The 11876-nt window shown below is 40.2% G+C and overlaps 1 long non-coding RNA gene across 1 annotated transcript in view; it reads left to right on the top strand.

Moving 5' to 3' along the window:
* The window catches only part of LOC125145587, a 53121-nt gene extending 42997 nt beyond the window's left edge, over positions 1-10124 (top strand). Inside the window, exon 3 of the long non-coding RNA XR_007143983.1 lies at positions 9479-10124. This is a non-coding gene — a long non-coding RNA (uncharacterized LOC125145587). The remainder of the gene's footprint in view (positions 1-9478) is intronic.
* The last annotated feature ends 1752 nt before the right edge of the window (positions 10125-11876 follow it).

Here is an 11876-nt window from a genome sequence, read left to right as displayed (position 1 = left end):
AGTGTATATAGTGTATAAAGTGGCACTGTGCTGTGCAAGTCCAGAGTTAAAGTGACAGTGACAGTCCAGAGTAGAGGTCTTCACGGGTCCACTCAGATCCGAAAACCCAAGGCTCGACCCGAGACCCGAGCGAGTTCGGGTCTAAAAGTTTCACGTGTACCTCGGACACGGGTCGGTACAATAATAGCAGCATCGTGTCTCGGGTAATTTAAAATGAATGTGTTTTTACCGAACGGACCCGAGAAGACACGAACTACTGTATCTCGTGTGTGTGCATCGACTCGAGTCCTTTTCCAACCTCTCCTCTGTTTGCCAAGACATGTGGCTTTGGACGTGTGGCTAGCGGTAAGCTAATTTTCGTTGAAACAGACCTGTCAATCAATTTTGAATCCACTCTTTTTTACCCGCTTTTACCCGAACCCGACGTGCATAATTTTTTTAATGTTTTTTTTAATAAAGACCCGACCCGAGACAAAACCGGAAAAAATAGACCCGAGTCCGACCCGACTCAACGGCAATTTTTTCTTTTTAACCCAACTGGACCCGAATGGGCACGGTGGCTTAGTGGTTAGCACGTTCGCCTCATACCTCCAGGGTCGGGGTTCAAGTCCCGTTTGCATGTTCTCCCCGTGCCTCGGGGGTTTCCTCCGGGTACTCCGGTTTCCTCCCCTGGTCCAAAGACATGCATGGTAGGTTGTTTGGCATCTCTGGAAAATTGTCCGTTGTGTGTGAGTGTGTGTGTGAATGAGAGTGTGTGTGTGTGCCCTGTGATGGGTTGGCACTCCGTCCAGGGTGTGTCCTGCCTCGATGCCCGATGACGCCTGAGATAGGCACAGACTCCCCGTGACCCGAGAAGTTCGGATAAGCGGTAGAAAATGAGTGAGTGAGTGGACCCGAATGTTGCATAACTTTACACTAAAGTAACCGCTACAGTGTGGATTTAAAATTGATTGACAGGTCTGTTTCAACGAAAATGAGCTTCCCGTTAGCCACACGTCACCAGCCACATGTCGCAAGCGGTCTTGGCAAACAGAGGAGAGGTTGGAAAAGGACTCGAGTCGATGCACACACACGAGATACAGTAGTCCAGGTCTTCTCGGGTCAGTTCGGTAAAAACACATTCATTTTAAATTACCCGAGACCCGATGCCGCTATTATTGTACCGACCCGTGTCCGAGGTACAAGTGAAACTTTTAGACCCGGGTCGTACCTCGGGTTTTTGGATCTAAGTGGACCCGTGAAGACCTCTAACACAGCTACATCTACCTAAGGGCTTTCTTGCTTATACAGATTATCCTTGACTGTTTTTTTTGTTGTTGTTGTTGTTTTTAACCCCAGTACCAGCCACAGTATCCTGCAAAAAGTTCTCATTCCGTGTGTTAAAAAAAAAAAATTTTTTCAAAGAATATATTTATCATTTAATAGATTTTCAAGCGGAACACGATCGATACAGGAATGCGATTCAAATCGATATCAATTATCCTCAAACACTGCCGCACTCTGAATTCGGTCACTTTAAACGTCGTTCCGAAAACTTTCATCTTTTCCAAATGTACAGTAAGTAGGAGAAAAATATCAACCGAGAAAGATTTGACGTGATTTGTTTTTTCCTGCTCTGTCTGTTGTTGTTCTAAATAAATTACAAAGTTCTTGCTATCAGCAGTATTTTTTTTTCTATCGCGTAAGAGACGACATCCGAACTGTAACACGCTCGTATTTAGAATTTCATCCAGACGGTATCAAGACTGGATCTCATAAATCTCTCTTTGTTCCTGTCACAGCACTCATAAGGATCTCGGTATGCTAAAACTTAATGTAACTTTCCCACTACAGGGGGAACCGGTTGTCCAAATTCTCTTCTGCGTACTGTATACATTTTTTTCCCCTCAAAATTTAGAGCTCTAAATCACTTCCTTGACAGATTTTTATATAGCGATATAAGAATGAGCAGAATAATACATATTGAAGATGAATGCAGTCGGTGAAATGGTGACAGCGTGACTGCATTACAGCAAATTCCCCTGCAGAAGGTTATGTAATGGCCGGCTAGTGTGTGTGTGTGTGTGTGTGTGTGTGTGTGTGTGTGTGTGTGTGTGTGTGTGTGTGTGTGTGTGTGTGTGTGGGATTGGCAGCTTGAACTGGGTCAACGAGTACGTGATGCACAGATGTTCCTAAGCCGGTGTCACAGGACACCGATATAATAGGTTACCATCGATGAACACATCACCCGAGTGGATTCCCTGCGAATTCTCTATTTCTCATATTCCCTCGTTCCTCTCTAAGCAGCCAGCACTCCCTCCCCCCACCCTCCCCACCTCCAAATCCCCACCACGCACAACCCCACCCGTCTTCCGAGCTTCGTCAGTCATCCGCCTCCAAGCCCTGGAAAAGAGAAACAGAAACATATTTGCCACCTGACTGGCACACTGCGCTTTTACAGACGGTCTTTGTAATAAAAATTCAACCGTTGATGGATTGATCCAGGCAAGTGGAACATATTGAAGCGGCTTAGATAAAAGAGAGGCCGGTAAGGGTCTGTCACTGCCGCGCTGCGCTCGCTGGAAACTGCTAAAAAAAAAAACCTGTCACGGTGTCACTAAATGTATGGCTGTGTTCCGTTACAGCTAATAAATGAGTCGTTTCAACAAAATCTGCTCCTGGCAATTAAAGGATCATTTGCGTCTTGGGATCCTTAAGGCGTCTGCTAAGCATAAGTCTAGCGGTATAATTCCAGCACTGGGTTGGTTAGCGTTATTTAAAATCATATTAATGACACAATGAACTCTGTCGACGGCAAATGGTTGATCGTTGAACGCTTGTTCCGCCTTACAGTTTGACAAGTGAGATGCTTTTCTGCCTAGCGTGGCTGTAATGAGTGATTGCTTGAGTTCTGTAGCCTGCTTCATACCAGTCTGGTGATAATCCTTTGCCTTCTCTCGTAAACAAGACGTTTCCTCTGACAGAACTGCCACGACGTTTGTTTTTTATTTGTCGTTTATGTCGGTTTCTGAAACATTCCATCGCACGATCAACGATTTTTCCCTCATCCTGACCTCCATCTGCATGAACTTACAGACCTGCTGATTGCATAATGTCATGAATATGGAGGAATACAGGTTTTCCTTTAAATTCAGTACGGAATCTGGGGATGCACTTATTTCCATATGCACAGGCTCCCCGTCACCCGAGGTAGTTCGGATAAGCGGTAGCTTAACTGTAAGATAATAAAGCATAATAATCTACCTGTATGACTGTTTTGTCCTTCATTATCCATCGTAGGTACACTCTTTTTTTTTTTGAAAGATGGCGTTTTTCAAAGACCTCCAGAAACACGCCCACTATTCACCATGGTAACGAAACCCCTGTAATTTTAATTTAGTGAATGCCACGGAATCTGATTCATTCGTCCTTAGATTCACAAGCACTATCACACCTTCCGCAGTAACTGAACGCTGCCATTGTAGATAAGCGAAATACCAATCAGAGCCTGCAGTCTGTCATCACAGCACCTAAATCCCTTAGACACGTATGTGCATAATGTCTTGCTATCTAGACAAGACCTGTGTGCTAAAGCTTGAATATAAACGCACATGACGCTAGCTGTCTTTCACCAGCAGATTAGCAGCACTATAATCTGGGGATTAGTATAGAATAAGATTATTGCAGCATGATAGAGGAGTCTTAGTGGGTATAAGTGGGGACTGTCTACTTTACTTTTTCTATCTGCTTGTTTTGAAGTGCAATTAGGGGTAACTTTAAGGAGATGTACGTATTTATTGCATACTCAACATGGTATTTTGGATTTTGTAGCATAAACGATAAGAAAGTCCTGTATTTATGACAGACTTTTCATGATTAACAACAGAAAATGAGGTTAAGTTTCCCTGTGAGGAGATGTTGATTTAAACGTCTATGAAAGAAGACTTTGAGATAAAGTTGTTCTATGTTTTTCACCGCAGGGAAGGTCTTCGGTCTCCAGTAGACCAATATAAATCAACATGCGGACTGTGGTAGCCTATTGGTTAAGGCAGTGGTCCGCAACCCCCGGGCCGCGGGTCGGTACCGGTCCGTGGACCAAATGGTACCGGGCCGCCCAAGAAACATTAAATTATTTCCATTTTATTTACTGTGGTGTATTTCTCTTGGGTTTGTGCGACTTTCCATGCACGAGAGGTTAACCGGTAGCTGAGAGACGTGACCTAAAGCCGCACCGATACCGTGCATGCTCAAAATATCATGATATCGGCCCGGGTTTAGGTGACGTCTGGAGCTGAGAGGCTGCAAGCGGCAGTGGTGTTGTAGCTTTGGTGGAGAGAGAGAAGGTGTGTATCGCTCTTCTCTCTGTTCACCGGTACTTTGTCATGTTTAACAGTGCTTGGTGTACGTGTATATTGTGTTTGCTCAAATTTAACCCACAAATTAGTAAAAATGAGCACGAAACAGACGTCGTTAGAAAGTTAGAAACTCTGCCGGTGTTCTGGATTAAAGTCATGGCGGAATACCCTGAGATTGTCAACACAGCACTTACATCCCTATCGTCATTTCCGACATGCTATCTGTGTGAAGCGGGGTTTTCTGCAGTGACGGCAACCGAAACAAAACAACGGAATAAATTGGACATAAGCAACACACTTCGGGTGTCATTGTCTCCTATTACCCCAGATGGAACCGTCTCATTGTAAAGACACTAGCTCAGGGTTCTCATTGATTTAGCGTTGTAGTGAGTTAAAAATGGCATGTAAATACATTTAAATTAAAATTATTTATTTTAATTTAATCGTAAATATATATATATATATATATATATATATATATATATATATATATATAAGAAACATACTTAATAAAAATATATATTTTCTATAAATACCGAAGCTAATATTTTGGCCTAAAGATTGCTCGCTTTAAGAAAATACAGTATGAAAAGGTTTTGTTTTTATTTTAATTATTTATTTATTTATTTATTTATTTATTTTTAAGAAAAATCAAGCTGTCATTCATCAGCTTTAAGACGTCACATTGTAATCAGATATTTTTTGCCAGACCAGCAGGACAGCACATCCTGCGCTTTACTAATCCTTTTTGCTAGGCCTGTTTTTGTGTGTGTTATAATTGGCATTCTGGCTCCTCGACTGATTACAACCGGTACGCTGTTGAGCGATAATTCACAGGGAATCATTTAGCCGTGTTTGTTTAAACTGCGGGGAAGCTCAGCCGGTCCCACTGTGCTGAATTAACGAGTCATTGTTTCAATGCTTAGCTTAAAAATGTAGGTCAGAGCTGAATGATAGCAGAGATTGACTTGAGGGCCAATCAATAAACGATAGTTTCTAATGGAACCACGTGAGCGAACGCCCACGACAGACACGTAAGCGTGACCGAGTGGCTCAAACGGCGGTCTGAGCATGGAGATACAAGTTGGCTGGAAGGAGAAGGCGAGAAATTGAGGTGAACGTGGCACTCAGATCGAGCGATTAAGATGGCGGAGAGCGAGTGGCTTGGCACCCCAGCTGCCAGGTCTGTGCCCGCCGCATGGAGCTGGCTTAAATCGGGTAGCTACACACCTGTACAGTCTCACACGCTGCGCAGCTTTTATTAACACTGTACTGAGTGTGTGTGTGTGTGTGTAAGAGAGAGAGTGTGAGTCAGTGTGAGCGTGAGTGTGTGAGTGGGTGTGTGAAATAACAAAGAAAGACAAAGAAACACAGAGAAGAAAACAGTTGGATTCGGGGGAGGTGGCTGTCACTGTCTTATCTGTTTGCTTTTTTTGTTTTTTGCTTTTTTTTTTTTTTTGTAAACACGCTGGATTTAAATTTTAACATGCGAAGCAAAATGAACGAAAAACACTTCTGGTTCAAGATGAGAATACTGTAGCTAAGCAGCTGGGAAACACCGACCCAAAAGTTAATGCTACCTAATGACATGGGATAATTTAGCTAGCTAGTATGTGACCGGTTTCATGAAGCCGTATAGTGAGACTACGACAGACAGTCACGTGACATGTCCACGAGTGACTCGAATGAATAAGGAAATTGTAAATGTAGCTAATTCTGCTAAAACTGTCAAGGAATTAACCATGGTACAAACTATCGTTTATATGCTTCAGTATTTAATATTTCAACTATTTATTATTTTCTGTTAATCGCGGAATCGCTTACTGCACTCTCACTTCATTTCAGTATATTTCCTTACTGCTTATTACTTCCATATACTTCTAATTATTTCCTCATATGTTCCTTTTTTTATATCATTTCCATGACATCATAACACAAATACGGATGCTGAAGATGAAGCTCGGAGAACTTAGCCTTTAGTCCTTAGCTCTTTGTTGTTTAACGTAGCATCATTTCTCTGGAGAAACATTTCATTTTATTTCACTGTGTACTGCATCAACTGTTAATGTGGTTGCTAGTCATGTTAAATGTAAGTGTTTTTAGTTTTCGTTATGTTAATAAAGCAGCGCACGCAATGTATCCTGCAAGTGGGTCTGATTTGCTATGGCAGACGATCGAGAAAACGGCGGCGATCCGGGCGTCCATCTGACGCAATTTACACTAAGTAACTTGTCTACTAAAAGTTAATTAAAATCAAGTCAAACAACACTGTTACTAAGCAACCAGGTGCTATAGAAACAGACGCTTACGCTAGATAAAGACAAAGTTAATGACAAAGATAATGTCTTGTTTATACAGTATTTGGCTAGTTCACTTGTACCCTGTAGTTCATTACTGCCAGTGGAAACAAGACATAACAATCAGGAATCTTTTCAGAAAGGATCATTTTAACACTTTAAAACAAATCTGCATTAAATAAACACAAAAGTTTACGCTAGCAAAAAAGCTCATGCTTAGATTTGGCTAGTTAGCATACAGACTTCAGACATGTAGTCTGTTACATGCTGTATACAGTAGCTACCATGTAAAGTCAGAAATATTACATTTTTACCTCAGATTTACTTCCTAATTCAAGGAAACTAAAACAAACAACAAAACCCTATACACTACTTAGCTTCAGCTACAAATCAGACTCGTGAACATAGCAGTAACACAAACTTTATTTTTCTAAAAATCATGTTCTTTCCACATCACACTCCGAGCACCATAAAGCTACGGGTTATAATATAAAACTAGAGGAAGAATAACGCCGGCTCTGACAAAGGCACAGCACATGGAGAGAAAAAAAGTTTAAATTAGTCAGTAAGCAATATTAAAACAGGAAATGGAAACCCCACAGGCATAATCACACAGTCACTTAAGAGCTAATTTTCGAGTTTAGATACAGAGGCATATTGTGTATTTTACCTCGTTGTGATACTCGTAGACATGTAGAACTTTCAATTTAATTGGAAAAGGCCTGTGTGCATGCTTCCACCACTGTACAGTTTGCATAATTAGACACACCAAGCCTCTAAAACAAGAATCTACAGTGTGTGTATTATTAGCATTTTCTAATGTTGTTGTTCTTCTTCTTCTAAATAAATCAAAGTAATCTAAATAGTCCTGAGACGAATGATGTGTTCTTTTAACAACGTTGCTGATTTCTTAGTTCTTATTGGACCACTAACTCAGAGGAACCTTGTATGGTTTTCTTAAAGAATAAATTAAACTCGGTTGCACTTGAACTCAACCATATTCATAAATATATATATTTTTCCCTTTTTTTATATAGATTTTTCCCTTTTGTTTGAAGATGTAACTTTTGTAAAAATAAAATTTCTTGTAATATTTATAATGGACACGTGGGAGGAGCTTGCATGTTTTCCTCCTTCTTCAGGAGTTTCCTCCAGGTCCTCCAGTTTCTTTTCCCAGTTCAAAGATGTTGATTAGCATCTCTAAATTGTACGTTGTGTGTGTGTGTGTGTGTGTGTGTGTGTGTGCATTGGTCTCAGACTTTTAGTAGCTAGCATATGAGATCATCCAGTCAGGGCGATGTCGACAACACCGCAAGAGATTTTGACAGGTTCAACTGAGGACCTTAAACTCTGAACACACTCTGTCTTGTTCTCACACACACACACACACACACACACACACACACACACACACACACACACACACACACACACACACACACACACAGTGTTCCAGCCCTGCAGGGATTTGTTAAACATTTAGAGGAGACCTAGGCATCAATTATGCATCAAAGTAATTGTTCATCTCCGGAAACCTTCGCATACCAGGCAAGGCGGAGTCGGTGCCAGCATCTCGGCTCTGGAGGGGCTGAGGAGGAATTTAACACTTCCTCTCTCTCACTTAATGCTGACGTGCGAGGATTTGCACCGCGGGCAATGGCTGACGAGCTTGCCATGAGTTTACAGCCGTGGTGAGAAGGGGCTCGGGCATGAAGCGCCGCCATCCGCCATCCAAGCTGCCTTTTTAATTACTGACACGGCTGTGAGAAAATTCACAAGTTCACGCCACATTTCCTCTTTAGACGAATATATTTGTTATGTGACAGTGTAGGAACGTGATATGTTACACACAAAAGATAACTTATAATTTACAAAAAAAAAACTGTTAAACTAGCAAAATGGATGCAGATTTTTTCTTAAAAACAAACAAACAAACAAACAAACAAACAAACAAACAAACAACAAGACTGATTCCCGTGGCACATGTGGTAATAAATAAATAAATAAATAAATAAATACGTTTTTTTAAAAAGATTTATCACTTCGTATACAATGTCTTATTAATGAAGAGAGGAAAAGCTTTGAGGAAAGTCACAGAGATTGTTGCAGCTTTGCTGAACATTTGCTGTAGCTAATCTGCTGCTAAAGCTAGCTCAAAGCCTAGCATGTAACTATAGTATGTTTAAATGTGTTTCTAGCTAGATTTCTTAATTAAAGATCCTGTCTTTTTTACATTACCAGCATTTGGCAGATGACCTTATCTCATTTTATATGAACAACCTTCCGATTGGTAGTCCAACACCTTAACCGATAGGCTGCCACATATATTTATGCTAATTTTAAGCATATTAAACAGGTTTAATGTTAAGTTTTACTGGTACTCTCATACTACAGGTCTGTACTGAAGCATGTGCTAATAGGTGACTTTTTGCTAACAGGATGTTTCCTGTCTTTTCCTTTGACTGTGATCTTCGCTATGATTAAAATCTTTTAAGTTTGAAGAGTTGTGGCTTTCCAACAACCTGAGGGAAGAAATGAGAAATGTTTCCTCTTCCAGTTGAGGCATAAACTGAGGCTTCGGTTTTCAGTAAGATCTTAGTTCTGGGTATGATTTGAATTCCTTAAGGTTAATCTTTGGACGTGGTTTTCCATCACTTGTGGGGAGAAATGAATCACGCAGATGCTTGCGGGAAGCTTTTGTATATCCTCCACTTAATTCCGCTGTCTGACATTAGAACGGATAACAACACCGGATTCTTGTTTTTTTATGTCTTGATTTTAATGTGATTATGAGGTTTTACTCAGCAGGTGACGATTCGCTTTTGTTCTTGCTCTGTTTTCCATCAGTGTGTTTCGTGACCTGTGGACAAGGCCGAGTCGACGCCGTGGCACGCCAAGCTCCTCTCCCCCTGGCTTCCTGTCAGGAATGTGCTAGTAATCGCGGTGGGTAAAATCCTCACAGGGTGACACAGTTTGTAGTGACAACTAATATTAATCAAGGGTGTTTTAGTTGGTGTAGGTCGTGCTTGAGGCATTTTCCCCCCTATATTTTTCGCATGAGGTAGCATTCGCTAGGAGACGCTTTCTCCTCTAGAGGGCAGAGCGACGGTGACATTTCACATTGCTAATGGGACACTGAAGGCTGAGAATGAATTGATATCTTAAATAGATGTATGATACTTGATTTCCAGGCTGTTTTTATGCAATTGATTTGAACCTCAAGTTACAAGTTCATTTTAAATCGCTAAGCTACAGCCTTTTGGCTGCTGTAACCAGTCTATCACCTAATCACCTCAGGTCTGAGAGAAGTTACAGTACTAGCAAACTTGGATTTTTACAGAAAATATTTATTTAAGACAACTTGCTACCAATTCTACCTTACATTTTAGTTACACAATAATGCTAGCTAGCTTGCTACAAGATACTAAGCCTAGCTTAAGCTAACTAGCTAACAAAGTTAGCTAAGTAATAAAGTCAAATAGCTACTGTATAATAGCTAATTAACTTTAGCTTAAGTGCTTAGCTGTCAGTATTAGAGCTCTGCCGTGTTTAGATAGCCGATAATCTTGTTTACGAAAGAGATTTTATTATTGTTCATTCAGTGGTTCGTGTTTTAATCAATGAATCGTTTAGGTTATGAATTAGATCTTATCCTTTCTACTATTCTTGTCTGAATAAGTGAATCATCATTCATTTAGTCAATATTTGAATCAGTGAATCATCTCATTCATGAATATTATTCTGACCTCTATTGTAAAGAGAGAGAGAGAGAGAGAGAGAGAGAGAGAGAGAGAGAAAGTCTACCAATTGTTTAATGTTTACATCGCTGAATCATCCTTTTTTGTTCGGTGGAATCATTTCGTTTATAAATGAGATTCTATCCCTTCCACCATTCCTTTCTGAATTGGTGAATCATCGTTCATTTAGTGGGTACTATTTGAATCAGTGAATCATTTTATTCATTCTGACATACTGTATGTTGTCCAGTGGTTAGTGTTTATATTAGTGAATCATTCTTTATAAATGAGAGTCTACCCATTTCACTCAGTGGATAATATTTGAATCATTATATCATCTAGTCGTGTTTATTTGTCAGTGTTTGCGTAAGTGAATCATTTTGTTCGTGACTGAGAGTCAGACATGTTTGATTTAATGCTTAATGTTTGAATCAATGAATCGTTTTGTTCATGTGAGTCAATGAGTCATTTTTGACTGATTTTTATTTTTAATAAGACAATGTCTAGGGGAATATTCAACTAAAGTTACATTTACATGCTCTTAAAAATTTGCCTATGTGTAAAAGTATGTATCTAAATATGACTTTAAATGTTTATAGATACAGTTCGAACTCAGTTCAGACCAACAGCCGACTATCCTCGTCTTACTGAAGTACAGGAATCTGTTTTCATAGATGAAATGTTTAGCTTCTATTCTATTTTTAATCGGACGAATTCAAAAAGGTTATAATGCCTTATAATGCTTACTCAAGCTCCATTTAACTCCCCCTTTCAGAATAAAAGCCTGCCACTGCAGCAGAGGACGTAGTGCACCCTAAAAGCTACATAATTGGACTTTAGGGACTGTTTCACCTTTGAGGCTGCTTTAATATCGTACCTCAGGGAATAAGCGTTGACCTGTAGAGTATTTTTTTTTCTTTTTCTGATGAATTTGCAGGATTTGCTGTATTTCTCAGAATTCTCGATGCTGATTGGTCAGAATAAGCAGCAGCTCTGACTGTACTCGATAATAAATCACAGGTTTATATAAATGTCATATAAATGAATCTCTGGTTTCTATAGTAACAGTTCAGTGAATCATTTTTTTTGTGATTTTGTGTAATTTTTTAAGTTGTTGTTGTCTGTAAGACGTAAAGCTTTACACGATCGACCCCCATCTTTTAAATTCATGCACTTTTTTTTTTTTTATTAAAAAAAAGATCTGCAACACTAAATTGGGCCACATCAGGGGTCAAATCCCATATAAAAGGTCCTGTATCTCATCACTCTGTCTCTCAGCTACACGCTAAACTTGCTGCCTTTTTCCAGCTGGACCAGACAATAGCATATCCCTCTGGCTCTGTGTGTGTGTGTGTGTGTGTGTGTGTGTGTGTGTGTGTGTGTGTGTGTGTGTGTGTGTGTGTGTGTGTGTGTGTGTGTGTGTTAGGGGTGGAACACACCGTGGTTCCTCTCTCTTTGTCCCTGCTCCATTATTTAGAGGTGATTGTGTAGGTGAGAGACCTGCACTA

The sequence above is a fragment of the Tachysurus fulvidraco genome, chromosome 9 (assembly GCF_022655615.1).
Source record: "Tachysurus fulvidraco isolate hzauxx_2018 chromosome 9, HZAU_PFXX_2.0, whole genome shotgun sequence".
NCBI lineage: Eukaryota > Metazoa > Chordata > Actinopteri > Siluriformes > Bagridae > Tachysurus > Tachysurus fulvidraco.
The sequence above is the reverse complement of the archived record's forward strand: the minus strand, read 5'-3'. Positions and strand labels throughout refer to the sequence as shown.